This window comes from Ambystoma mexicanum, chromosome 2p (genome assembly GCF_040938575.1).
Source record: "Ambystoma mexicanum isolate Mex_15411 chromosome 2p, UKY_AmexF1_1, whole genome shotgun sequence".
NCBI classification, from domain to species: Eukaryota; Metazoa; Chordata; class Amphibia; order Caudata; family Ambystomatidae; genus Ambystoma; species Ambystoma mexicanum.
This window is the reverse complement of record NC_090923.1, coordinates 1,413,789,782-1,413,814,112: the sequence shown is the minus strand read 5'-3', so window position 1 is coordinate 1,413,814,112 and position 24,331 is coordinate 1,413,789,782. Positions and strand designations below refer to the sequence as shown.

At 46.6% G+C, this 24,331-nt stretch overlaps 1 protein-coding gene across 3 annotated transcripts in view; it reads left to right on the top strand.

Annotated features, from left to right (window-relative positions):
* The first annotated feature begins 17,762 nt into the window (after nt 1–17,762).
* Nucleotides 17,763–24,331, top strand: part of LRRC61 (leucine rich repeat containing 61) — a 133,628-nt gene continuing 127,059 nt past the window's right edge. For 2 of the 3 annotated variants that reach the window (XM_069645912.1, XM_069645910.1), the window contains exon 1: nt 17,978–18,118. The gene's annotated coding sequence lies outside the window, so the exon portion shown is untranslated. Of the gene's footprint in view, nt 17,814–17,977; nt 18,119–24,331 lie in introns of those variants that run through there. The other variant, XM_069645913.1, reaches the window with a different exon arrangement.

The window sequence follows — 24,331 nt, the reverse complement described above, 5'->3', positions numbered from 1 at the left end:
CCTCCCGGACGCTGTATGAGGAAGCACGTCACAGCTGCAGCCCCGTCCTCTTTGGATTCATCATTCGCTTCCGCCGCCTCTGCTGCTTCCATGAGTTCCCTCTGACATAAAGCTCCACGCACAACCAAAATAAGCCACACCTGCAGCGCGCCGTTCGGCCTTAATAAACCGTTACTCATCACAATCAGCTGGCCACACGCGCGCACGGCTGAGGACTACCAGTCCCCCAGGTGCTACTGGGAAATGTAGTTTTTGACTATCTCTTCAGTATCTGGCGCCACTTTCGTCCCTGCCAACCCTTAATCCTGACACTTATCGATTCCACCATCTCTGTGGACTTCATTACTGAACTGCCACCTTGCAACGGTTATAACACCATACTGGTTGTAGTTGATCTCCTAACTAAAATGGTGCACTTCATCGCCTTGCAGAGATTACAGAACAAAGGGGTTCTAGCTCAGACCTTCTTGGCAAACATTGTCAGACTGCAGGGCTTCCCCTCTGACTTCCTCGATCGGAGATCACCACAATTTGTTTCCAAGTTCTGGAGGAATTGTTGTGCTAAGGCCCAAATTGAAGTCCGTTGGTCTACCAGTCACCCCACACAGATGGATGGCCAAACCGAAAGAACAAATCAGACCCTCGCACAATATCTCCGATGTATGCTTACCCAAGTGGACCTTAATTGGGTGGAAATACTATGGGCAGCTGAATATGCCTACAACAACACAGTCCATAGTTCTACAGGTGTTTCACCCTTCTTCTTACACGGGAGTGACCCACGCACCTCAGCTCTTGACCCACCGGTACTCTTGGATATGCCTGCCGTTAACTTACACACAAGCATTAAGGAAACCATGAGAAAGGCTACCCAAACGCTCCTGGAGTCAAAAACAGCTCACAAGCATTTTGCAGACAAAAAGTGATCCAAGGAGCCCATGTACCAAGTAGGTGATAAAGTGTGGCTAGCTACAAGACACATCCAGTTGAAGGGGCCTAAGAAATTCCACCCAAGGTATATTGGTCCTTATCCCATTGAATCCATCATCAATCCTGTAGCAGTAAAGTTAGTGTTACCCCCTTACATTTCGCATACACCCGGTCTTCCATGTCTCACTATTGAAACACATGCACCCAGGTACCCGAGATTCCTTAACGCAAACCCGTCCGGTGGAGGTACAGGGAGAGGAGGCTGAATACGAGGTTGGAGATATCCTAGATTCTAAGATCATGCAGATGAAACTCTACTATTTGGTTGATTGGAAAGGGTGTGGTGTATTAGATCGGACCTGGGAACCAGTTGAAAATATACATGCTTCACGCTTATTTGCCCGTTACCACTGTAATCACCCAGAACACCCAGGGCGAGGTGTAGCTCTCCTTGGGGGGGCGGGGGGGGTGGGAGTGCTGTCCTGACCCCTAGCAAGTTCCCAGAACCCAGACATGCAGCGCAGGCAATGCCTGGACACTGAGGGTCGCTGGCTGGCGCAGGAATAGGGTGCAGCCTGTTTGCATGGCCAAGCGCCACTTCCAAGATGGCCCCCAGAGTAGGTCACCATGTGTAACCCAAGATGGCCCCTGGCAATCCAGCTCTGCAACATCCTTGGTCTAGTGGTGCCGGGTGCAGCCCACGGCTATATATGCTCCGCCCTGGGCCACACCGCTTAGCGTTCTCTCTGGTTGTACAGTAGGCAGCATAACGCTTGTCTTCCCAAATCCAGTAGTCCACGTGCAGCGGATCCACTTGTCGTATCACCAGTTCCGTCCAGCGATTTCCATCTGCTTCCTGACCTTCTACATACGTACCTCGGCTGCTACAGGAACTCATCCGACTGCTCCACGGCTTCATCACCCAGCGCGGCTCTCCAGCTTTCAGCGTAGCTCTCCCGCAGCTCCTGCAAGAGAAAAGAAGACACAGGGTTAAACCGGATCGCTAAGCTTTGCCTCCGCTCTACCCCTCCACAGCATTACTTTCCTTGGCCCACGTTCCGGACTTCCCTGCTTAGCATCTATGTGGCGGGGGCTCCCGCTGTCATCACGGGTTGGCAGACTGCTAACTTAGTAGGTCCGGAGCCGTCGATGCAAAGACAGCACTTGAGTTTTACTACGAACATTCAGCATAACGCGCGCAGCTTGGGAACAACGCGCTGGAGCTACAACATGTGTATTAAGCAAAGCAAGACTGTAAAGCACCTCAGGGACATTCCGAGATGCACATCTGACATCTTACCTGCAAATCCATAGAGACACTCATCCAAAGGCATCGGGTGCGCCGCAGTAGGCCTGGGCTACCGAATCCAGCGAGGGGACTGGAGAAAGACTGAGCCTACAGAGTGCCATAAGGTGAGCAGGAGCTGGTGGTGCCAGTCAACACAACCTAGGAGGCAGCCAGGAGGTGGGGGGACAGAGTTCCTACACAGTGGTTGATTCCCTTTATTCCCCTGTCCTTAGGTTCATCCTGAGGGATCCAATAGCCGTCCCAGAAGACCAAGAGCCATATCAGAACCATACCAAATCACTCTCGACCACCCTGTCCGCCGGGCAACTAACCCTACAGTGTAACAGAGGGGAGGGAGTGGTTTGGAGTGAGCCGCAGAGAGTCGAGGCCAGTACCACACACCGACAGACCGGACCAGGCACTCCTGCAGGGCACCAGAGGGAAGCGTTACACATAGGCGATATTATTAGTGGGGATACTTTATGGGGTTATCAGGGCCGGCGGTTGCAGGGGTGTCCCCCGCTCCATTAAAACAATTATGGGGGTGCCCCCCGCAGGTTCCACGTCTTAATATCGCTGTAAAGACTGGAGGGGGTGTCTGTACTCCTGCTCTCTATATGGCAGAATGGAAGCACAGAGTACTCCAGCCAAGATTCTCTATAGCGTAGCTATGGATGAGCAATCAAGGCTTAAGCTCTCAGGAGGTGATGAAGACTGGTTCTTAAGTACAGTGTAGTCCCTGAGCACCCACAAAGGAATGTCCACACACTATGTTAGTGAAAAGGCAGTCTGTGTACATAATGTGAACCTTATTTATATAAAATCATAATAACATGCTTGGTACTCTGGCAATACTATAATGGCAAATATATAAAGGTCTACGTGGTACCACTCTTAACTATCGATTCATTTAAAATGTGACCACGGTTATCAGCCCCAAATAGCATTCAAATCAGATTGTAAGATGAACCAATGTAGACCACAGAAGGAATGCAAGTTAAATCAAGCAATGGCTGAATACGGACTCCCGTTACCTAGAGACAGTTCTGTGCAAGGATACCCCCAACTAGGCAACCTGTACATAAAGCGTGTTTGACAAGCCCAGTCCAACTATGCTCAATATAGTCTTGAGTCCCTCTAAAGGTTCTACGACCCCAAAGTACCTGGTTCGGAGGGTTCTTCAGTGAGTCGTCGACAGGCTCTTCTTGAGTGCACTCTCTTTCAGGCAGGTGCCACAGGCCGTCGAGAGTCAGTGAAGGAAAGGTGTGAACACTGTTGTGGCGGCAGCAATTTCGGTCCTTGCGGTGCTCGTTGACAATCGGTTGAAAACGTCCTGCAAGCTGGGGCGTGCGGTGCACCTTGACGAAGAGTGTTCGCTGCCGCAAGGAGTCAATGAAGAACTTTGGCCCAGCAAGGGCGTTGAGTCATCAGCGTCTTTGTGGTCTTGGGTGGCGGAAAACCCACTGGCAGATTTTCCTCGGTCATCGGCGGCCTTGACTTTCTCTGGCAGGACGAAAGCTCTTGACGAGGATGAGCAAGGGAGTTCTTGTTTCAATGTTCTTAGGCAAGGGAGCACTGCGGCTCCAGTCAGCGACAGTGCTGGACTTCAATGTCCGGGCGCTTCATGATTCTGCGGCGGTCCCCATCTCCGGTCGGCAGCCTTTCGAGGGTCTGACGTCCAGGGAGCTTTGGCAAAGATCAGCTGGTGCACGATGGCCCCTCCTAGCTCGGGAAGAGGTCTTCTAGCAAGGTCCTCTCTTGGATTAGTTCCTTGAAGGCACAGCAGCTTTCAGATTAGCGAAGGATAGCAGCAGCAGTTCTTCTTCTTCCAGCGGGCTTTAAAGTTAAGCATCAGTTTTGACTTCAGTTTCTGAACGACTTCTAGCAGTGAGAGGACACCATATATACTGTTGATCTCCCATTCACTCTGCTGTGTCACACTCAGGCAACCAATCATTCAGAAGGGCATTCAGGCAGCCAATCGGCTCACAGTGCATTCAGGCCATTCTTCTCTATCCAGACACTCACAACACAGAATGTGAATTCGGACAAGCACTTTGGTATGAATGCAGTGTCTAGTGCTGAATGGCAGTTTCGGGCAGGGCTGTCTCAGTCATTGTGTCAAACACCAGATACTAGACACCCATAACACGGAATGCATATTCGTCACACACTCCATTCACCCAGGTCCCTCCCCACGGGCGTACTCACAACATACAGTCATTGGAAAGGCTCCAGCCGGTCTGGCCTGGACTTCTCAACACTACCATATATGGAACTTCCACCAACAGCCAGTCAGGGGGAAGGGACAGAGTCAGGGCTTCCCGGGACTACGGGAAAAGTAAGGTAATAGGCGATAGAAAGCAAGAGGCCACAGGGGCCATCTTGGTTCCTATCAGGAATCCACTGATTCCAATGGCAGGGCCTGGGCATCCCAAAATGGAGGATGCGCAGGGCACCTGCCAATTCAGCACAGAGCTGCCACCAGCCCGTACCATGCTCTGTGGGCCACACACAGGTGCCCAAAAACAGACATTAGGAGTACAGGGTCGTACTCCCACCCATGGGTGCCATAAGGGTATCACCAAGGGTCTGTTCACCAAACCAAAAAGAAAAAGAGCTGCACCGCCAGGAGTCCCACATGAACTCCTGCGCGGAAAACAAGACAGAATATACATGATAAGGCAATAAAGGACAAGGATATGGAGGCCCTGTCCCTCCAATCCATTTCCAGCATCACAATCACCGCAAAAATAAGGCGATATTTCTGTATGGTGATATTTTTGCGGGGATATTAACACCTGGAACCAATTTCTCCACTAAGTCCCAGCAGTGGGTGGACTGGGAGGGAATGCCACTAATAGGGCACGTTCTAAAAAGAACACTTTCAACATATTAGTGTGAAATTAAACATTGCTTTTTCGATATATTTTAACCCAAGAGAAATCTTATTTGTTGTAGAAAACATTGCTTATTTTCTGTGCACAGTGGCTGAAAGTTATCACCGACAGAAAGGTAATAGGATTTTTCAGAATGTTAATGTGAAATGTATCCTTCTTTCACTGTATTCAAAACTGAGTGAGATTACATTTAAATAAGAATAAATAGCATGCTCTGCTTTACTGTGCTGCATGCCTTTCCCAGCACCAAGAGTGCATCATTTTGTAAATCAAAGCCAAATAACTGAAGCCTACGTTTTCACAGGAGTAGACTAACACTGGATTTGTGAAAGGGTGTGCAACTTCCACATTTCCGTGACTCATAGCCTAGCCATTTAAAAAGAAGTGGGAGGGTCCTAAATTAGATGCCCCCAAATAATCCAAGGTAATTGGGGATAGTGGCTCTCCTGCCAGAAAACCATAACACAGCTTTCTTAAACTCAAGTGAATAGGTTGTGACGCATCCCACTAAAGCTGGCCTTTTATTTACATGTATATGCTAGAAACCAATGACAGTGCACGTGAGGGTCAGCCCCCACTCTGCCCAGGACCGGGGAAACATAGGGTATAACACAACAGAGTGTCCTGGCAGGAAAAAAGGATTGTTCAGGCAAGCTGAATCACTGAGCTTTTAACTCGATGTAGTTTTTATAAATGTATCTCACCTTTATTATTAAGGGGACACATTTGGCACATCTGCATATAATTAAACAGAAAAAGTAGCACTTAATTTAGGAGTTTGTAACTTCAAATATATTTATTGTGTCGAATTGCAATAAAAGAAGTGTATACGCATATTTTAGACATAAATAATATGAAAGAAAAAGAAAGAAACAAAGATATATGGTAACCATTTGCTGCAGGCTCAACGTTAATTGAGTACTGTAGGAAAAACAAAAGACGAAAAGATGTGACAATACAATTCAGAAAACAAGTTGATCAATTAGAGAGGCAAAAATAAATTGTAATTTGTAAAATTTCTCTTTTTCATTCTCTAACTAGACAACCAACTTGTATGTATATAAGGCGCTAAACTGTCTTTGATTGACAGTAGAGCAGCCCCCCTATTGTGTGATTCAGACACATGAAGCTGTACGTTTCGGCGTCTTGTGTAAATAGGTCCGCCTTCCTCAGGACCAAAACTGAACGTGATTGGTGACCCCTGAGGATGAGAGAGGGGAAACAACTGGTATCAGACCTAGTTCTTATGTATTATCCCACCGCTGTGGGCTCGTGTCCCATGTTTAGAATGCTAAGTGTATTAACAGAAGTGCAAATGGGAGAAAGTGCCACCTCATGCTCCCTTCACCGATAAGCCAAACATGAGGACAGTTAACTACAAAAAATGTTTTAAAAGAATAGTGATCTCTGAGGGTATGGTGAGAGGCCTCCACAAGTAAGTGAGCTTACCCTGTTGGGAAACAATCCTCATCTGGGTGTCTCAGGCATAAGAATGAGTCTCCTATTGTGAGGCGTGCTTAATTGCTGTCAATGGCTTTAGGAGCGGCTACTGTGAGCTGCAAATTCACATATAATAATGTAAATAAATTTGGCCCACAAGCTGTTGTGCTTTAAAATGTTACACTCTGCAGACTCTGTATCTATACCATACCTGGGTTGCGAACGTATTGATTGGTTGTGAGAAGGGACACTTGTTACCTCGTGTCATTCGAAGCTTAGCCTCTGTCAGCTACCATTTAGGGTAGAGCTCAGTAGCGTGGATGCATGCCGTCTCCGTTAGTTTAGGGTCTGGTTAGGAATCTAAAAACACATATAACGAGAGCTGTGAGCAGCCCTTCGAGTTTCTAAACTATAATAAATTCTGCAAACGTATTATGACATGCAACCTGTGTACACGCTAAAACTTACATCTAGGCCGTGTCATGTACGGTCTTCTCTGGCGGGCAGCGTCCCGTGAAGTGTTGTCCGTTGTCAATGCACCGTTGTTATGGAAACCACAGTGAGCCTTTTTGGCGGAGTCTCGCGAGATCTTAGGCATGACTGCCCTTATTGTAGTGATAGCCTGCTCTCCATATTGCAGTGTGTCCTTGTGTAAGCACTACAACTAGTGACATGTATTCCCTTGCCTTAATGCACTATTGACATCTGGGCATGGTGCGAGCTATAGCAGTTCTAAGTTGTACATGTCTGACTGGGTTTGTTCTGTGCTCGTCACAGACCCCACCTGTCGGAATGTGCTGTAAACATTGGGCAAGGCATAGCTCTCAACCTTTCATGGTCAGTGGGCGGGTGAAAAAACCCGATTATTCATTTGGCGGGTGAAAGCCTATTGATTCCTATGGGCGTGTAGCAAGCTTGGCGGGTAAGAGAGCTGCCTAAGTGGCGGGTGACACCCGCCAAAAGCGTGTGAGTTGAGAGGTATGGGCAAGGTGCTAAGCACTGGTCAGGCAAATGTTATGGCAGTTCTGAGTTAAGTAATCCTGACCAGGAATGTCCCATATTACACACTAACTCACCCCCATTTATCATTTAGGAATGATCTCAAATTAATAATAATCACTACCCGGGGTCCCTGTTAATATAGTCCAATGGTTGATGACAGGGCCGCAAGACCTTCAGTTAAAAATAGAGCAGTATTTCTTCGTTAAGACCCTTTTCAAATGTGTTGTGGCACTGTATCCAGTGTGCCTCTTTGTTGAGTAAACTCCTTGGAGGATTAAGTGCATTCCCTACTACATCTAAAACCCACCATTTGCGGTCATCTGGCAAGTATTGGTGTTCCAGGAAATGGGAGACTAGGGGTGCTGTGTGGTATTGAAGGTGAGAGGCCCCCGCAGGTCTGCTAGTGAACTACCACCAGAGTCAATAAAGGTATGTCCTAGGAGGTAATAAGACCAAGACCAAGTGAGAGTGATGTCAAAGGCTTTTATCTAAAATTAGGGCAAACAGAATCTACTCTGCTCACGCCGAGAGCGCTCTGCAGGAATCATGTTGCAAATTACTTTTATACAGAAAGATTGTCATTGAGTTGTGGGAAGGCCTAGGTGGCACATGAATAGTTGGGATTGGTCACTAAGAGGAGGCACCTATAGGTGCTATATGGTTGGCGATTGCTGATTGGTCCTTGGGTGGGGGGGTGAGGTGACATCATGATGTGGTGTGCTAGGTCAGGAGTTCATCCGGGCTCATCTTGTCCAACCTCTGACGACTGGACACTTCATTTCATTTCGCCCTTGTGGCCACACTTTCTCATCCGGTCACACACTTAATCACTTCAGCTGGCAATGAGTTGAACATGGAAAAACAAAGCGTTAATTTCCAATATTGGACATCAATTCCGTGCCTTTTACCAAGGGTATCGTTTTCAAGCAGAAACACAAACATACTTGGATACCGGGTTGGGGGCATTTCTTCATTATTGACAGGGGGAGGCAGGGGTATATGCTTACTTCGAATGGATTTCAGGAAACGCATTTCATCTGTGGACATATCCTGTCTTCGAGGGCCTTTCTGATCATGTGTCTAAACAACATAACCCTACATTTGGACAGGGTATTCAGGAATGGGCTTAAGATCCTCCTGCTGAGGAATTTTGGTTTCACATCTAATAGAAATTGTGGGGATTAGTTATAATTACATACAGCAGGGTACTGCTTCCTTTGCATCTAGCTACTTCTGTATCTGAACACAATACTCTGACATTGTTCAAGCTTCATATGCTTTCGGCCATGATCATAACACAGGGGCGGTGGGGATGGTGGGAAAAGGGATGACTGGCACACAATCAATATGACATGAATAACTAAGTTTGATCAACAATTTACATTACTCTGTCTAATGATATGTCCAGACATACATTCTGCTTTATTAACAGCGAGGTAGCATTGTGCGAGTTTGCATAAGTCTCTGGTTTGTTTACTTATCATGGGACTGCGCGTTAATCGTGCAGGCATTCGAATGTTATGAATCAGTACACACTCTAGTGCTATCATAAGAAACTTCTAACACATTCGTGTATGTATTTACATTGTTATGTTTAGTGGTTCATTGAAGGTGCCGACGGGTTTGTGTGTATCCCAAATATGAAGAAGGGGCCTTAGTTTCTACACATGAGTTAGACAGGAGAAATACATTTGTCACCTTAAAAGTCTCTCTGTTGTTGACTCTGCTCTGGGGTACACAGGGATTAGGTGTCTGTAAAACCTGTCCCACACCCTTTAGACCTGGGCCGCAGAGACAGATAGCCCTGGCCTTCGCTTCTTCCCCTTGAGCTGCCTCTGAGTCAAGAGAGGGAGTTTAGACGGCAAGTGATGCAGTGCGGATATTGTTGCTTTTCTGCTGCCAGCCTTCTCATGGGAATCAGGCAGTTAAGCAGATGGCAAGAGGGAGGTAGTGGGGGGAGCGCTACACTGACTGTGTGCTTCCAAAGATGTTTGCAGGTTGGAGTGAGATCTGGACACCCTCTGACCTATTCACAAGATGGAGTCTGTGTGTTACAAAATGGAGTCTTAGCTTAACCTTATAAGTTTAAATATAAGGATGTGGCAGAGATTGTATGTGTGTGCTTGTACGAAAGGGGCAATGGTTCCCAGAGGTGTTCCCACATGAGTGTCCCAAGTCCGGGGCCCTGGACCTGAAATAGGCATGACCGGGCCCACCCGGGAAGCATGGGAATAAGGGGGGGGGGCTTGAATGGCCCCTCCTCCCACTCAGTATCTACACCTGATTATTGACCTGTGTTCATTAATCCTGATGGGGGCCTGCCGTTGTCGTCTGACCAACATATCGCAAGTCACATGGGCATTCTATACAGCATATGACATTGGACGTTTTACAGTTTGCGATAAACCTTAATTCCCATGTCTTGTCTTCAATCTGGAAGGAGAGCATTTTGGTGGTATTCTTGCAGGCTTTGCAATTGCCAAATGGGAAATACCCCTTTAGTGGGCATAGGTCCCAATTGCATGTGTTGGATCTTGTCTGTTTGTATCTTGAATGGACAAGTTTATCCTTTAGGTTGTTCAAGGTAGTGATCATGGGCTGTTATTTCTTCAGCATGTTCTTGATCTAAAAGGAATTAGTCTTATAAGTCAAAACGCAGGTAAGTCTATCCTGTGTGTTACTTCTCTCCTATGGTTCTAGCAGTGTGTCTCTTGGCGTGAACCTGGCTCTCTTGAGCGCATGCAAGACTAGTTTTTTAGGATAGCCCCTTGCTTTTAAATCAGTACTCAAATCATTGGCATTTTGGTAGTAGTCTCTTGTCGAGGTGCAATTTTGTCTCAGCCGTACAAATTGACTGAGTGGTATATTTTCCTTCAGCGACCTCGGTTGGAAGCTCGAGTAATGGAGCGTGGTGTTTCGGTCTGTCTTTTTCTTGTACAAAGTACAGGTCAGGTGGCCTAATTCTGTTTTAATAACAAGGTCCAGGAAGTGTATTTTATATTTGGCAAATTCCATGGTAAATTGTATCGTAGGTTGAAACCCTAAAAATACACTCCAAAAAATCACAAAGGGATTCTTGGTTCCCTTTCCAGATAAAGATGATGTCATCCTTGAACATGTACCAACTGGTAATCTGTGGTCTATATTGATTGTTATCTGTGAGGATGACCTGTTCTTCAAAAGCTGCCATAAATAATTTGGCCAATCACACCATGATGATCTTTCCCTCACTCTTTTAACCAAGTAAGGCTTCACAAGCTGGCCATTCCGATTTCACCAAAGTCACACTGTGAGAACTGCATAACCATGGCTGTCCGACCTTAAAATTATCCAAGAAATATGTTGCTATCACTTCTTATTCTACCCACTGAGATATCCTGTATGAGAGGCAGCGATAGCTATAACCTTCCCTGTCCCTATGTCTTCCTGTGTCCAGACAAGCCTTTGTTAAACATGTATCCATTTGATGATAGATTGGTTCCATCCATACATAGGTGTGAAAAATTACCTAGTCTTTTTATCCTCTGAGACATGCCATAACACAATACGGGTAACAAACATAATCTGGAATTAGCCTTTTCTTTCACGCTAATTTCTTTGGAGGAATTAGCACTGGAGGATTTACCACAGTTTCTGATGACAATTTCTCCAGCACTTATTTTCTTGATGGAATTATCGCAGGTGAAATTAGCGTTGATTTTATGTTGCTTGTAATTTGGCATAGTGGTAAAAGGGCAGTAATTCTGTTACCGCCACTTTTTACCATTACCTCCAAACTCGTAAGGACGCCCATCATTTTGGGTCTGTGTAGTAAGAGGAGGCAGGCACATGGGCTGGGAGGGTGGACCTGGTGCTCCGTATTTGCAGTGAACATCTATGCCTCATTCCAAGTTAGCGGTGTGGTAAAAAGATAAAGGTAATTTTGTTACCGCCACATTTTTTAATGGTAACGGGATTTCTGCCTTTTTTCCTGCACCGTTGAATTCCAAGTCTGACCTTGAGGGGAAGCATATGCTATATCCTCCACTTTACGGTAACAAAATAGAGGAGTTGATGCTTGCAGTAATTCAGCGAAAATCCCCATGGATTCCTATGGACTTGTGTTAGGGAGTTCTCAGAAATGTGCTAATTCCCTTTACCTTAGAGACCCCCCAGCAACTTTGCTGGATTTCGAAGACTTGATTTCTTTTAACCTGGAGTGAGTGAGACCCTTTTTCCCACTCTTTAATGTATTTTAATGTGCTTTTAATCTTTGTGTTTCTTTTGGTTATGTAGTCTGACAAACTCCATAGGCATCATCGTTTATATTATGTCACAAAGCACCTTCAGTGCAGTGGCACAGGGAAGTCTTTCAGATTTCCCAAGGTTTAAATACCTTCTCTGGGATAAACTACTGTTTCCCAGAGCAGTAAAGTGAAATTGTCTTTACTTACATTTGTAACTTTCTAGACCCAGCACCTACTATCTTACAATAGGGTGCTGGAGGGTTTACTTAGTATCCCCTTTGTCTAGCTTCTCATGTAACATTTTTATGTTACCCTTTCCTCAATTAATGACTGGTGGCAGTGGTTTACTTTTTACTACTGTAAGGGAGGAAGGGTCTCCCAGGCCCCCCTTCACTCCTAACAACACACATGACATGCTCATTCTGCGGTTGGCAGGGCACCTCTGGCCAAGGTGTGGGGCCACCACTGAATGACCCATAACTGTGCATGGCCTATGAGCCACGAGACTCCATTTTGTTAACTACCAACTCCATTTTTCAGTAGGCCGCATGTAAACGCTGAATGCAGGCCGGCACCTCTCCCTTTCATTCTCTACACACAGTCAGCATGCCAACCCCCACCTACTCCCCTCTGACGTCTCCGCAGCTGTCCTGTTCTCACGGAAGCTTGGGCGCGAACTATAACGAGCTAAACACTGTATCTCTCTTCTTCCTTTTACATCACTGACCTGTGTGTGACTGGGCCGAAGCCTGGTCCTGGAAAAAAACATCCATCTCCACAAATCTACTTCTGCACTAGCAGGACCCTTCTAGAGAAATATAGACCACAAGCCCCCAACACCACACCTCTTTTGATGTAACAGTTGCATGCCCCTCGTTCGTGTGCCACTCCAGTTCACCCCCTATCACTAATCCCATGTGGCCATATATTCTTCTTGTACTAACAAACAGTAAAAACACCCACAATACATCTAAGGAGATACTTGATAAATGTGTTACTGAAATACTGTATTAGATAAGACACCTGGACCCATGTACCCTTACTTTTTATTGTTCCAGTCAAATGTCTAATCATCTATATATTGCATGTTGAGATTTACGAAAAATGCTAAGACACGCGTGGCCAAAAGGGCAAATGTTAGTCTGAATTTACAGCAACGTGGACATCGCCTGACCCTGCACCACTCCCTGATGAGCCCAGCTGACCCGCGTGCTCCACAAAGTTACAATCTGAAGCTGACCAATCCAGGAGCATCATCCATATGTGCAACATACTGACCAGCCTCCCTCGTCCAATGGATGTTACTGACTGTATCCCCTATAGCAAACGTCATAGATAACATGCTTTTGCAATATAATATGTAATTTTCGTGTCTTGGGCAGAACGCTCTCGGAGTAGCAGGGTCCTCTGCGTGCCCCATTTTAATTTAAAAGAAAAGACTTTATATAATCTCACTTGCACATGGTCATGGTCTCATTCCCTACTGGGGTGTGTCCATTAGTGTCTCTTATCTGGTTATTTCACTGTAATTGTGGGGAATGCCAGCTTTCGGGTTCGCAGCCACAGTAAAACATCCATGGGTGCCATTTTTGTGAAAATGGCCCTGGTCTTCTTTTTTCGCCATTTTTTTGTGGAAACGTCCTTCTTGAGAATTACTCTTCGCGCCAAAACAGGTTTGGTCCCTTTGTTCATTTTGACTTTCGATGGATTCACAAGTGAAGCCCGCCTCTGGCTCCAGGGTGTCTAACGCTCACCTGATTCCCGCAGAGGCGCCGGTCTTGACTGGGTGAATGCCGTATCTTCAAAGGTGATGTGTAACACACGGTTGGGTCTTTGGGCTGGACCTCTGTGCACTGTATGTCTGACTCGAAGAGTAAGATGTCTGCAGATAGAAAATATGGGATTAATGAACTGGGGTTATTGGGTGCCTCTCTCCTCTTCCCTTTCTCTTCTCCTGTAGAACCCCAAAGGTTAACGCCCTCACCTTAGGTAAGTGAACGCCGAGCTCTCCATCTGCCTCGGGGAAGGGTGCCGTAACCAGTTTCTTCACTGGATAAGGGTGCAGGCCTCTTGACCTCAGAGGACTGCTGTCCGTCGTTAACTGCACGAACGGTAAGTTCTGGGCACTTCAAATGTCTTAAAAGTCTTTTGTAATGATATATCTTGTTTTGCAGGGTTCCGGCGATGGCGGATGGCGGGCTGATGAGAGTTGAGGATCGAACCCGCGTGAGGAATAGAAGCGCCTGGAAGCACGTAAGTAAGCGCTTGTAGCCTGCTTCACGATGCGCACTAACTGTCCCTTTTATCTTGAAGGTACAAGTTCGGAGCTTTAGAGAAGCTGAAGGGTGCTGGAATACCCACTGGATTCGGCGTGGGAAGGAGTAATGGCACGTGAGTAATAAAGTTGCCCAATATCTTTAAACGCACCTTCTTTTGTCTTTCAGATGCGGGATGCAGCGCCGAAGGCCTCCGGAGCGTGCGAAGAGCTGGTAAGCTTTTGTCTTTCAGATGCCGGAATGCAGTGCGAAGACCTCCGGAGCATGCGAAGAGTAGGTAAGCCTTTGTCTTTCAGATGCCGGAATGCAGCGCGAGGCGTTGGTGACAGCCGATGGACCAGGTAAGAGATGCGCTGCCACTGAAGACCGTAGTGCTAACCTGTTCTTTCTTTGTCTTTACAGGTGCTGCTGAAGACTGGATTCCAGGATGGTAAGCCTTTGTACCCTTAGGCCCAGGATCAGAAGCAGAAGACACGATGAGCGTTCTGCTGCAGAGAATGCAGAATAACGCAAAGCAAGATTCATCCATCGGGTGTGGTTTAAATAGCCTCCTGTAGTGCTTAGGTGTCTCCTTCCACAGCCACGCCTAGGTAAGAAAAGAGTTCCTGCTTTCCAGAAGAGTTCCAGTGTTCTGAACCTAGGGAGTGGCTCCTGCCCCACCCAACAGGAAAAGTAGTCCCAAACAGAAGAGGATCAGGGGTTCAACTGGCAGGTAAGTAAGCAGCATGGTCTGCTGCAGGTAAGTCCACCCAAGCATTATGAGCCCGGCGCTTCCAGCGCTGGGACTGGGCATCTTTATGAGCCTGGTGCCACTGACGCCAGGACATGGTCCAAAAGGTCCCAATTGGGACTGGCTGGCACTCGGAACCGGGGTTATGGGTCTGCTTCCAAGGGAGTCGGGCAAGTCCTGATCTTTTGGAAGCAGAGATCATGACAGCGTCTGGCGGGTGCAGGAAGCGAGGGAGGTGCCCGAAACTCCCTGTGCTTAGTCTCCTAGGAGACAAGAATGCACTCTAAGGTGATTGGCCGGCTGGTTGTCCGGCAAGGACAGCCACCCTGATGGCTGACTGACAGCTAGGCTGGAATGAATGGGAGAAACCTACATAAAAGGCAAGGCTTTTTGGCTTGGAAGGCAGAGTCGACCACCGGACGAAGGAATCCGAAGAAGAACTTCGAGAGGGTGCCTGCTGCAACTCCTGGACCGTTGGTTTGACCAGTGAAGCCCTTCTGCTGTGCTGAAACTCCAAATTTGTATCAACAGAGAAGCCCCTGCAAGGACGACTTCTCCCTTTGAGTTGGATGGGACCAATCAACTCCAAAGTAACCCACCTGGACATCATCTCGGAGCTGGTTGAAATTCCATTGCAGTTGCTGCTGGAAACGAATAGCCAGGGAGAGGAACACCAGATTGTGTGAGTTGCTTTTAAGTTGGCCAAGAGCTCCAGGAAAATCCTCCGGACTCCCAGGAAGCAGGACTGCAGGACCCCAGATGCAAGGAAAGCTCATCTTGACAGCTAGGAACCGCAGTGGTGCTATTTGCGATAGACATGAGGGGCTCAAACACCGAAGTGCCACTTGATTGAAGATTGCCGGTTGCGGTCGCAACCGTCCCATTACAGTGCAGGAGTCCCCAGACATCCTCCCTCTTGTCCCCATGACTGAGGCCTCAGGAACACCAGGATCTGCAGTGCTGTAGAGGAACAGAAGCCACCTGCTGTACTTTTCTTCAACCTAAAGTACTGTAAAGTCTGAGAGAACTTACCTCTTGTTGTGCTACCTTGCTTGTCCTCGTTGGAGACTTGTCTCGGTTGCTCTTGTAGAGTTGGTTGCAGCTTCTCTACCTCACAAGCCTAATCACCTTCTATTCTACAAAGACTTTTTAAACATTGTGAAAGATGTTCTACTTACCTGCAAGAAGTTCTTCAGTTCACCTTGACGTTTGCTAACTTAACATTGGCTGGCCTGGCTCCCTGAATGACTCTTCTCTCTCTTGCTTATCTGTTTTGCCTTCCTTCCAGGCAAGGGTTAACTGACTTGGCATTGGGGGGTTATTTTGAAAGTGCTTACCTGCTTAAGGATAACTGTGTGAATACTTGTTTTATACTGAAGTCTTTTTTCTTGAACACACTCAAGGATATTCTAAATGATTAATGTCAACAGCACCCTAACTATTGAAGTCACCCGAGGGTGTAGGTAGTGCCTGGATGTCATCCCAAATGGGTATTTGCTGATTTAGACAACTAAGAGTGTGTATTTTTTGGAGTGTATTTGTGTGTTGCTTTATATTGCTCCCTTCTGAAGAAGGCTTACTCTAACTGACTGATAGATAAATTAATAATTGTTTAATCAAGAAACCTTGTGTGTAAGAGATTATTTGAATACTTGTCACTGTGAATCTCTGTGTAACTCCCATACAGCTCACATTGACCTCTCTTGAGATCCTGGCTGCTCAACACGCTACCAACCTGTGTAGTAGAGACTTATACCAAAGGTTGGTTCCTATTGCTAGGAGGACAGGGTTTGTTGTAGTGCACACAAAGTGTACTGCATACAATCTTGCCTAACAACTCAAAAAATTGGGACATGTTTCTATTTTCAAGGGCCACAAGAGTGAGGCTGGAACAAAGATTTCTGTTTTACCAAAAAATTGTGATTTCCTGTCACAGGCTCCATTAGACGTACTGAGGGCCCCCAAATTAGCCAACCGTGACAAAGTGCTCCATTAGGTGAGAAGCAATACCTAATGTGTGTTTGCTTTAGTCGTGCAATGACTATTGGGCTGATTGGGGTTTAGCCCCTGAAATTTTGGTGTATGTTGACTTGACTTGGTTGACCTGCACACACCGTAGCAGGACCAAGACAATAAACGGTGCCTGTGGCTCCACAGTTAACAAAGGCTCAGCAAATACTAATGTAAAACATTTCATCGTTTTATACATACATTTTTAGGCAACTGAAATCGTGATTGGGGGTTAGTATTTGCATGTAAGGTGAGTGAGCGTGATGGGGGTTAGTATTTGCATGTAAGGGGAGTGAGTGGAAGGGTAGAGGGAATAGGAGACCACTCATTCTTACAGCAGTCCTTAAGTGGGTGCTTTCAGACTTAAAGGAGAGAGTTAACTGCTTGAAACATTGAAGCTACACTAGAATAGTCTTATTAGAATGCATAAAGAAGGGAATGCCCACCTACAAGTAAGTCCCCCTACCCCTAGTCTCTGATATGTAAGGGATTAGACTCCAACGAGCGCCCCCGCACATTTTAGCCCACGTGCACCGCTGTTTTGCCAGTTGTTTTTCTACATATGTATAATTTAAGATCATCCACACTTTAGTAGTATGCGAACAGTAAATAAAATATATTGCATTAAATGAATAAATGCAGTATCGTCTTGGAAGTACGCGATGACATCATAATCTGCAAACCTCTTTGTTATGGTTTGGTGGAACCCGGTTGAAAAAATATATATTTTTCACACACAACGTCTGGTTTTGTCTTTATGGGGACGTATATTAATTACATGTTACTGTGTTTACCGTGTTATATTAACATACAATAAACATTTTACATGCGAGATCGAAATTTAATGCAGTTTAAATACATAAACGACATTGAAAAAACGCAATGTTGATCTGGCTGCCGTGTCTTTGGACGAACAAAGATTGTGTCCAGCCGAGGCCCTTTACATGCGTCCGTCGCCATAGCAACCACACAGCGTGAGCTGCTGCGGAAAGACTGGCCCTGCAGAGGCAGGTAACAAACAGGACGCTCGCGCGTGTGCGTGCCGTGTATTCGCGTGCATTTCATGTGGGGGAATGGGGGCAGGGGGCAAGGTGTTGGTGGGCTGGACGGTTGGGTAGATTTAGCTCAAAACTATTCGCGTGATTTGGGGGCCCGAGCGACGGGGGATAGAGGGGAGCGGTATGACACTGTCTGATGAAACGAGTGTGACGCAGGAAGATTCTGTCCGATAATCCTGCTGTTCCAGGCAAGCCCAATCGAGAGCGTAGTCCCAAAGCTGTCTGATGAACCACGGGCTGCTGCGGAAGTGGTTGCGGGTTAGTAGGGGATGCGGGAGGGAGGGGAGCGGGGTGCGGGGGGCTAGCGCCTGTATGCTGATAGACTAGGAAGGGTGGCGCATCACTGTTTGGTAATACTGGATGGTTTGTCGGCGGAGCGGTTCACAGCGCATCTAATAATAATTAGGTGGTGGGATGGCCACAGATCTTTCTGATAGGAAAGAGAGACAAAAGAGACAAAGCAGATGAGTTTGGGAGGAGAGGGGGGGGTCACATAACTGCATATTACACTCCAGATTGGATGTGTGATGAAATGACTTCTGCTCTACAGGGGTATAGGGGTGAGTAGTAACCTAGTCAGCCCTCACACTTCTTCAAACCAAGAGGGATCCCAATGATAAAAGTAAAACACACAATTAAGAGATATTCATCCTTCATCTTTTGTGGTAACACAGGGGGAAGGCTATACTTCCAAGAGGGGTGTGAATGTGATTCAGTAGCACCCCAAACATCAAAGTATAACAGCCCAAAATAGGGCATGTTCAGTCAAGGTTCTTTAAAATATCTATACTTTAATTAAACAAACCCACCCCTGTGGAAAGAACAGAGAATGTGCAAGAATGGAAGATATATCCCCCTGGGAAGTGGAGAAAGGGAGAAAGGGCAATAATAAACCACAATGAGTGTTAAAAAGATATGTGCTGGAGCGAAAAGGGTTGATGGGTGACCTAGCCAGTTTCTATGGCCCAAAAACGGACCTAGGGGGGCAGTAGTTACCATTCAACAGTACCTTCAGCTGGTCTTGATGGTTCAACAACAGCGAACTAGGCATCTAGCTGGTGTCCGTACAGTTCGAATAGGCTCGAATGTGGCGGTTGTGTTCTAGACAGGGAGCAGGGGTCAAACTGGTGTTCATTTCAGTTTGGAGCGAAGCTTAAAGAAGGACGGTTCACGAGATCCACCAGGGTCGCTTTGACTGTGAAGAGGCTGGTTACTGGTTGCGCTATTCTATGTGGACAGTTCGATGACTAGCACAAGGAAGTGCGGATTGTGAGGGCCACCAGGGTTGGTTCGACGGTGAAGGTGCTGATGACTGGATGCTCAGTTCTGATTGGGTGGTTCGATGCGGCATCCAATGGTTGTAGTTCGATGGCCCACCTGGGTCGGTTTGACTAACGATGAAGATAAGCAGCGAATATGCTAGCCGATCGAACATCGGTTCAAAGGCGGCAGTGTTAGGCAGAATCCTGTGCAGTGCACTTAGGGACCACTACACATAATTAACACTAGAGGTGGCAATACAAGTTTTACCTTTGGTACAAGCCTGTACTACTATGTTAAAGTGATAGCAGTAGCGGAGCAGCCAGGCTTATCTCAAGAGTATATGTGCAGTATTAGAGATTACACAAAGGGACCACAATTACTGTGAGTCAAGCAAACACTGACTCATATTTTTCTACCTGAAACCTTAAGTACATTTATTTTTAAACCATTTGTTATAAACACAACACTTCTATTAATTCAAAACCACACGTAAAATATACTATAACCAACCATTCACTTTGGTACACTTTAACTCAAGGTAAGTATCCTGTGTTTGAACGGACCGGTGTTGTGAAACAAAAGACGTTACCGGGAATACACTTGCAATCGTTTTTTGACAGTAACGACAGTTTGGTCTTACTAAAGAAACGCGTATCCGCGGCAAGAATTGTTCCGGGGTAAAAACACGCTTAGCACCTGGGTTAACCAGAGAGAGTTGGGGGCAAAAATCATAGCCAATACTTTTGTCAAGGCAGACAGAATCAGAGAACACTATTTGACGGAAATTCAAGAGTCAATAGGCCGGAGCCAGTGTCAAGTGGAACCGGGTTCCTGTTGTCGAGGATCACGTAGTCGGACAGTTCGAGATTCATCGTTGCCAGGAGTACTTAGATATTGTCAACAGAGGAAGCAAAAGTTATAAGAAGGAGGGAAGACAAGGGCAAGCCTTGGAGATGAAGAAAAGGGATTCACCCTAGTTCCTCAAGCAGAACACAGTACCTTATTCAATCGAGAAGCTGGTGCCCTGGCACTTGTTCCTGTTGGTTTCCTGCAGACCCACGGTTCCTGGATCTTCGGTGCGAAGGAGGGGACGTCTGGATGGGGTCTACCACACAGGGAAGAAGCCGGCAGCAGCGACGATGAATAAAAGGTGCGCTCCTTAAAAACAGGAGAGGCTCTTCAGATGGCTATCCGGACCACTACAGCAGTGTGCAGCGATTTCGACCAAGAAGAGGATCCTCTGGCTGTGGAAGATGAGCTGGTTATCCCCACCAAGCTCAAGGGAAGAAGACTCCGGAATGGATATTCTCTGGTCGTCGAAGGGTAGATAGCTCTGGACTGCAGCAGGGCTTCACCGGGACGGGGTAGTTGCAGCAGCGTCTTCTTCTCCGCTTCTCTTCGGTTCCTTGTAGTTCCAGTGGCGACTCTGACTTCTAGCCCAAGAGACCTGCCTTTTATGCGAAAATCCCCCATTCACACAGCCTGGCTGTCAATCACGCAGCAGGGGGGTTGTCCGGACCGGACAACCACCTCAGCCAATCATGGCAAAGTGCGACTTGGGTTTCCAAGGATACCCTGTGCAGGGAGTGACTACACCCCTCCTTCACATTCAGCCCACCTAGACACCCAGGCGCCTGGAGGAGGGTTTCTGAGCAGAAGCCCGCCAAAAGACAGTGAACAAAGAAGGCAAACCTGGTTTGCTGCGCAAAGTAAAACACAAGAAGGACTTTAACAAAAAGAAATGGCGAATAAACCCGACCGGAGCCAAAAGAAAAAGTATTTAGTCAAGAGGGTTTAAGTTTGAGGCCAATATAATAGCCTAAAACAATACCATGTTTATCTAATACAATCGCGGTAGAAAAGTTAGGGTAGATACCACTGCCACCAGCCAAGTCTAACTGTTAAAAGAGCGAAACAACGCTCTAGGAGGTACAGATAAAAAGGGATACGGAGTAACCCTTTCCAGTACTCCATGTAAGATGGGGTGTACTGGATCTGTGGTTAAATGACTAAGTAAAGTTAATGGCAACTTTACCCTTTTCTGGGGGACTGTAGTCAGCCCCAGAAATGGAGTTGGTGGGAAGTCTAAAAGACAACCCTGTGTCACTGCACTGAAGGTGCTGTGTAACACACAAAAGAAGGGGACTACTGAAGTGGTGTACTCCAGAGTTCACAATCACAAAAAAACAGGTAAAAGACACATGGCAAGACATAGGTAAGAGTGGGGGAAAGCTCACACTCTAACCAAGTGAATAAAATAAACTCCAGAAGTCCAGCAAAGCTGCTAGGGGACTCACTAGGTGAAGGAAATTAGCCATAAAGGAGAAGAATTCTCCCTAACAGGCAGATACAACATGCAGCTTCAAGTCGAGGCTACACCATGCTCAGCTAGCGTGGTGTGGCAGCGAACAGGTTCGAATGTGTAGTTCAGCGGTTCAAAGGTCCAGTGAGTGCCAAAGGCCGTTCTGCAGGATCCTGATGGTTTGATCAGGTGGAAGGGGCTCGGATTGTCACTCGCAGCAGTTCGACAGAAGGAAAACTAGGAATTCAGGCTTTTTTGGCTCTCAGGTGCTGTGAGTCCCTCTGACCGGTCTCACAAACAAGTGTAGTCCTTGCTCTGGGGCTGCCAACGCTAGGGAGGCTGGTGCACACTTCCAGGCATAAAGATGCAAACAGGTACTGAGCCCATTTATGGGGGTGTACAAATTAGGACATACACCAAGAGGCAAACACAAACAGAAACAAAATGCATATAAGAAAACAGGTGACTAACAAAGGTAAAAAGAGCTTCAAACTAAAGATGTTCACTCATTAAGTATACACAATTCCATTATTAAGCGTCAGTGGAGAAAGGAGAGTTGGGTAGGGCATATCGGGGAGAGATCAGGGGGAGCTCCCTTTTTAGCAAGTAAGCATAGTTTAAGCCGAGCTTTGAAGAGATTCACAGTTGGGCTGGCTTTGATTGGAACCTGCTGCCCATAACAGTGGAGTGGGGCAAGTAGGGAGAAAGAGCAGAAGCGAGATGAGGCATAGAGAGGGTATGGGACGCTGAGGTTGAGTGCAGAGGAGGATCGCAGGGAACAAGATGGTGAGTAAAGTGAGATACAGTCAGAGAGGTGCTGAGGAGCAAGACCATTGATAGCTTTGTAGACTAGGAGAAGGAACTTGAAAAGAGAGCAGTTGTGCATTGAGAGCCAACCAGCATTTTGCTGTTAGATAGAAGTGGAGGAGGTTCTGAGTAGGTAATAGAGAGTGAGTTAGGGACTTTGTCTAGAGGAAGGAAGGGTTAGAGAGGAAGGCCAAGGAGTAGATTTGAGCATCAATTCCATTTGCTGAACACAAGAGTTTTTGTAGCATGGGTAGTAAGAAAAGGACTTTTCTGAATGCAGAGGATGATAATGCGAACAGCAGTGGAGTGATGAAGTCATGCAATTGTAGGACGCTATCAAATAGGAACTGTGAGCCTTGGGTGAAGGAACAAGATGGTCAGGCAGGTAGGAGATACGAGAGGGCAAGGGTAGGGACGGCATTGGAAGCTGGGAGAAAGATTACTTTCATCTTTGAGGAGCAGAATGAGGTAGTGGAGAGCAATCCAGTGTCAAATTCCAGTGAGGCAGTTCATAATCTATTCCAAGATGAATAGGGGTGAAGGTGGGAAAGGTGACAAATATTTCAGTGTCATCAGCAAAAAGTTAATAGTGAGAGCCAAAGAATGAGATAAGTCTTCGTAGATCAGAGGTATAGAGGGTGAAGAGCAGAGGTCCAAGGACTGATCTTTGGACGCAGACAGGAAAAGGGGTGGCATCAGAGGTTTGCGAGTTCAAAGACATTTTAAAGGATTGACCTTCCAGGTAGGAGGCAATCCAGGCAAAAGCAGATTTGCAAAACCATAGTTATGGAGAGTGAGGAGGAGAGAGGAATAGTGGAAAGTGTCAAAAGCAGCAGAAATGTTTCGAAAGGATGAGTCTAGAAGGGGGCTTGGGGTGGTGAGCCTTAAACAGAAAGATGAAGGCATGCATGAATGCAGTCCCAATGGCGTTTTTACTACAGAAGCCAGATTGAAGTGTATCTTCAAGGCCATTATCCTCAGGGTACTTAGTGATCCGGTGGTCTACCACCTGCTCAAGGACTTTTGAATAATGGGAAAGGAGAGCCACTGGGATGTTTGGGTCAGCAGGGGATGTTTTCAATAGGTTTAAGGTAGTTGCAGATTTGAAGGAGGCAGGGAAGAGTCCAGAGGAGAGAGAGTGTTTAAATAACTCAGAGAGATTAGGGTAATTGATTGAGACTAAGCCTTTGACCGTTTGGGGAGCAAAAGAGTCGATAGCAGTGCACAATGGGTTGGCATTTTGAAGGGTGGGTGCTAATTTAATAAGAGAGGTAGGGGAAAAGTAGTCAAGCATAGAAGAGGTCAGGTGAGGTGGTGGAGAGGAGGAGGGTTGGGGAGTGAGTGAGAGGATTGTTCTAAGATTTTTAGAGGAAAAGTAGGAAGCAGTCATTAGCAAAAAGGGGAGGAGGAGTGGATATTGGGTTGTGACATGTGAGCAAATCTGGGAAGGAAGGTGAATGTTTGCGGGTGTAATGGCAAAGGGAAGAGATTAGGTTTGTGAAGTAGGAGGATTTGGCAAAGTTCAGTGCAGAAGTTAGGGGTGCAAGGGAATCTTTGTAGGATCGGAGTAGGGATAGTGCCAGTAATTCGCACCAGCATCGTAGGTCATGGCACATGTTTGTTTTAAAATCTGAATTTCAGGGAGGATCCAAGGCTGAGGCTGAGGATGGGGACAGAAAGGTGTGAATGTGCGGGCAAAGATAGTGTGGGTCAAATTGAGTCATGAGTGCATATTGAAAGTCAGAGAAAGCCTGGTCAATGGAAGAAACATGAATTGGGAAAAGAGACAGGAGAGAGGTCCTCACATCATCAAGATAATCGGGAAAGGATTCCTGCCTGAATTTCCTCTTAGTAATTGAAGAGGAGAGATGAGGATTTGAAGGTGGAGGGACTGGGATGTTAAAGTGAATAATTAAGCGATCAGAGGGAGATGGGTCAATAGAGAGGTCAGAGGAGGAGAGTGAATTAAAGAAAGACAATGTCAAGAGAGTTCCCCCCAGAGTGGGTAGGCTGGTTGTGGAGGGAGTAGAGGGAGTGGCCAGGTAGGAGGGATTTACGTTCCAGGCAGGTGGCTTCAGAAGTCTTGGAAAGGTCCAAGG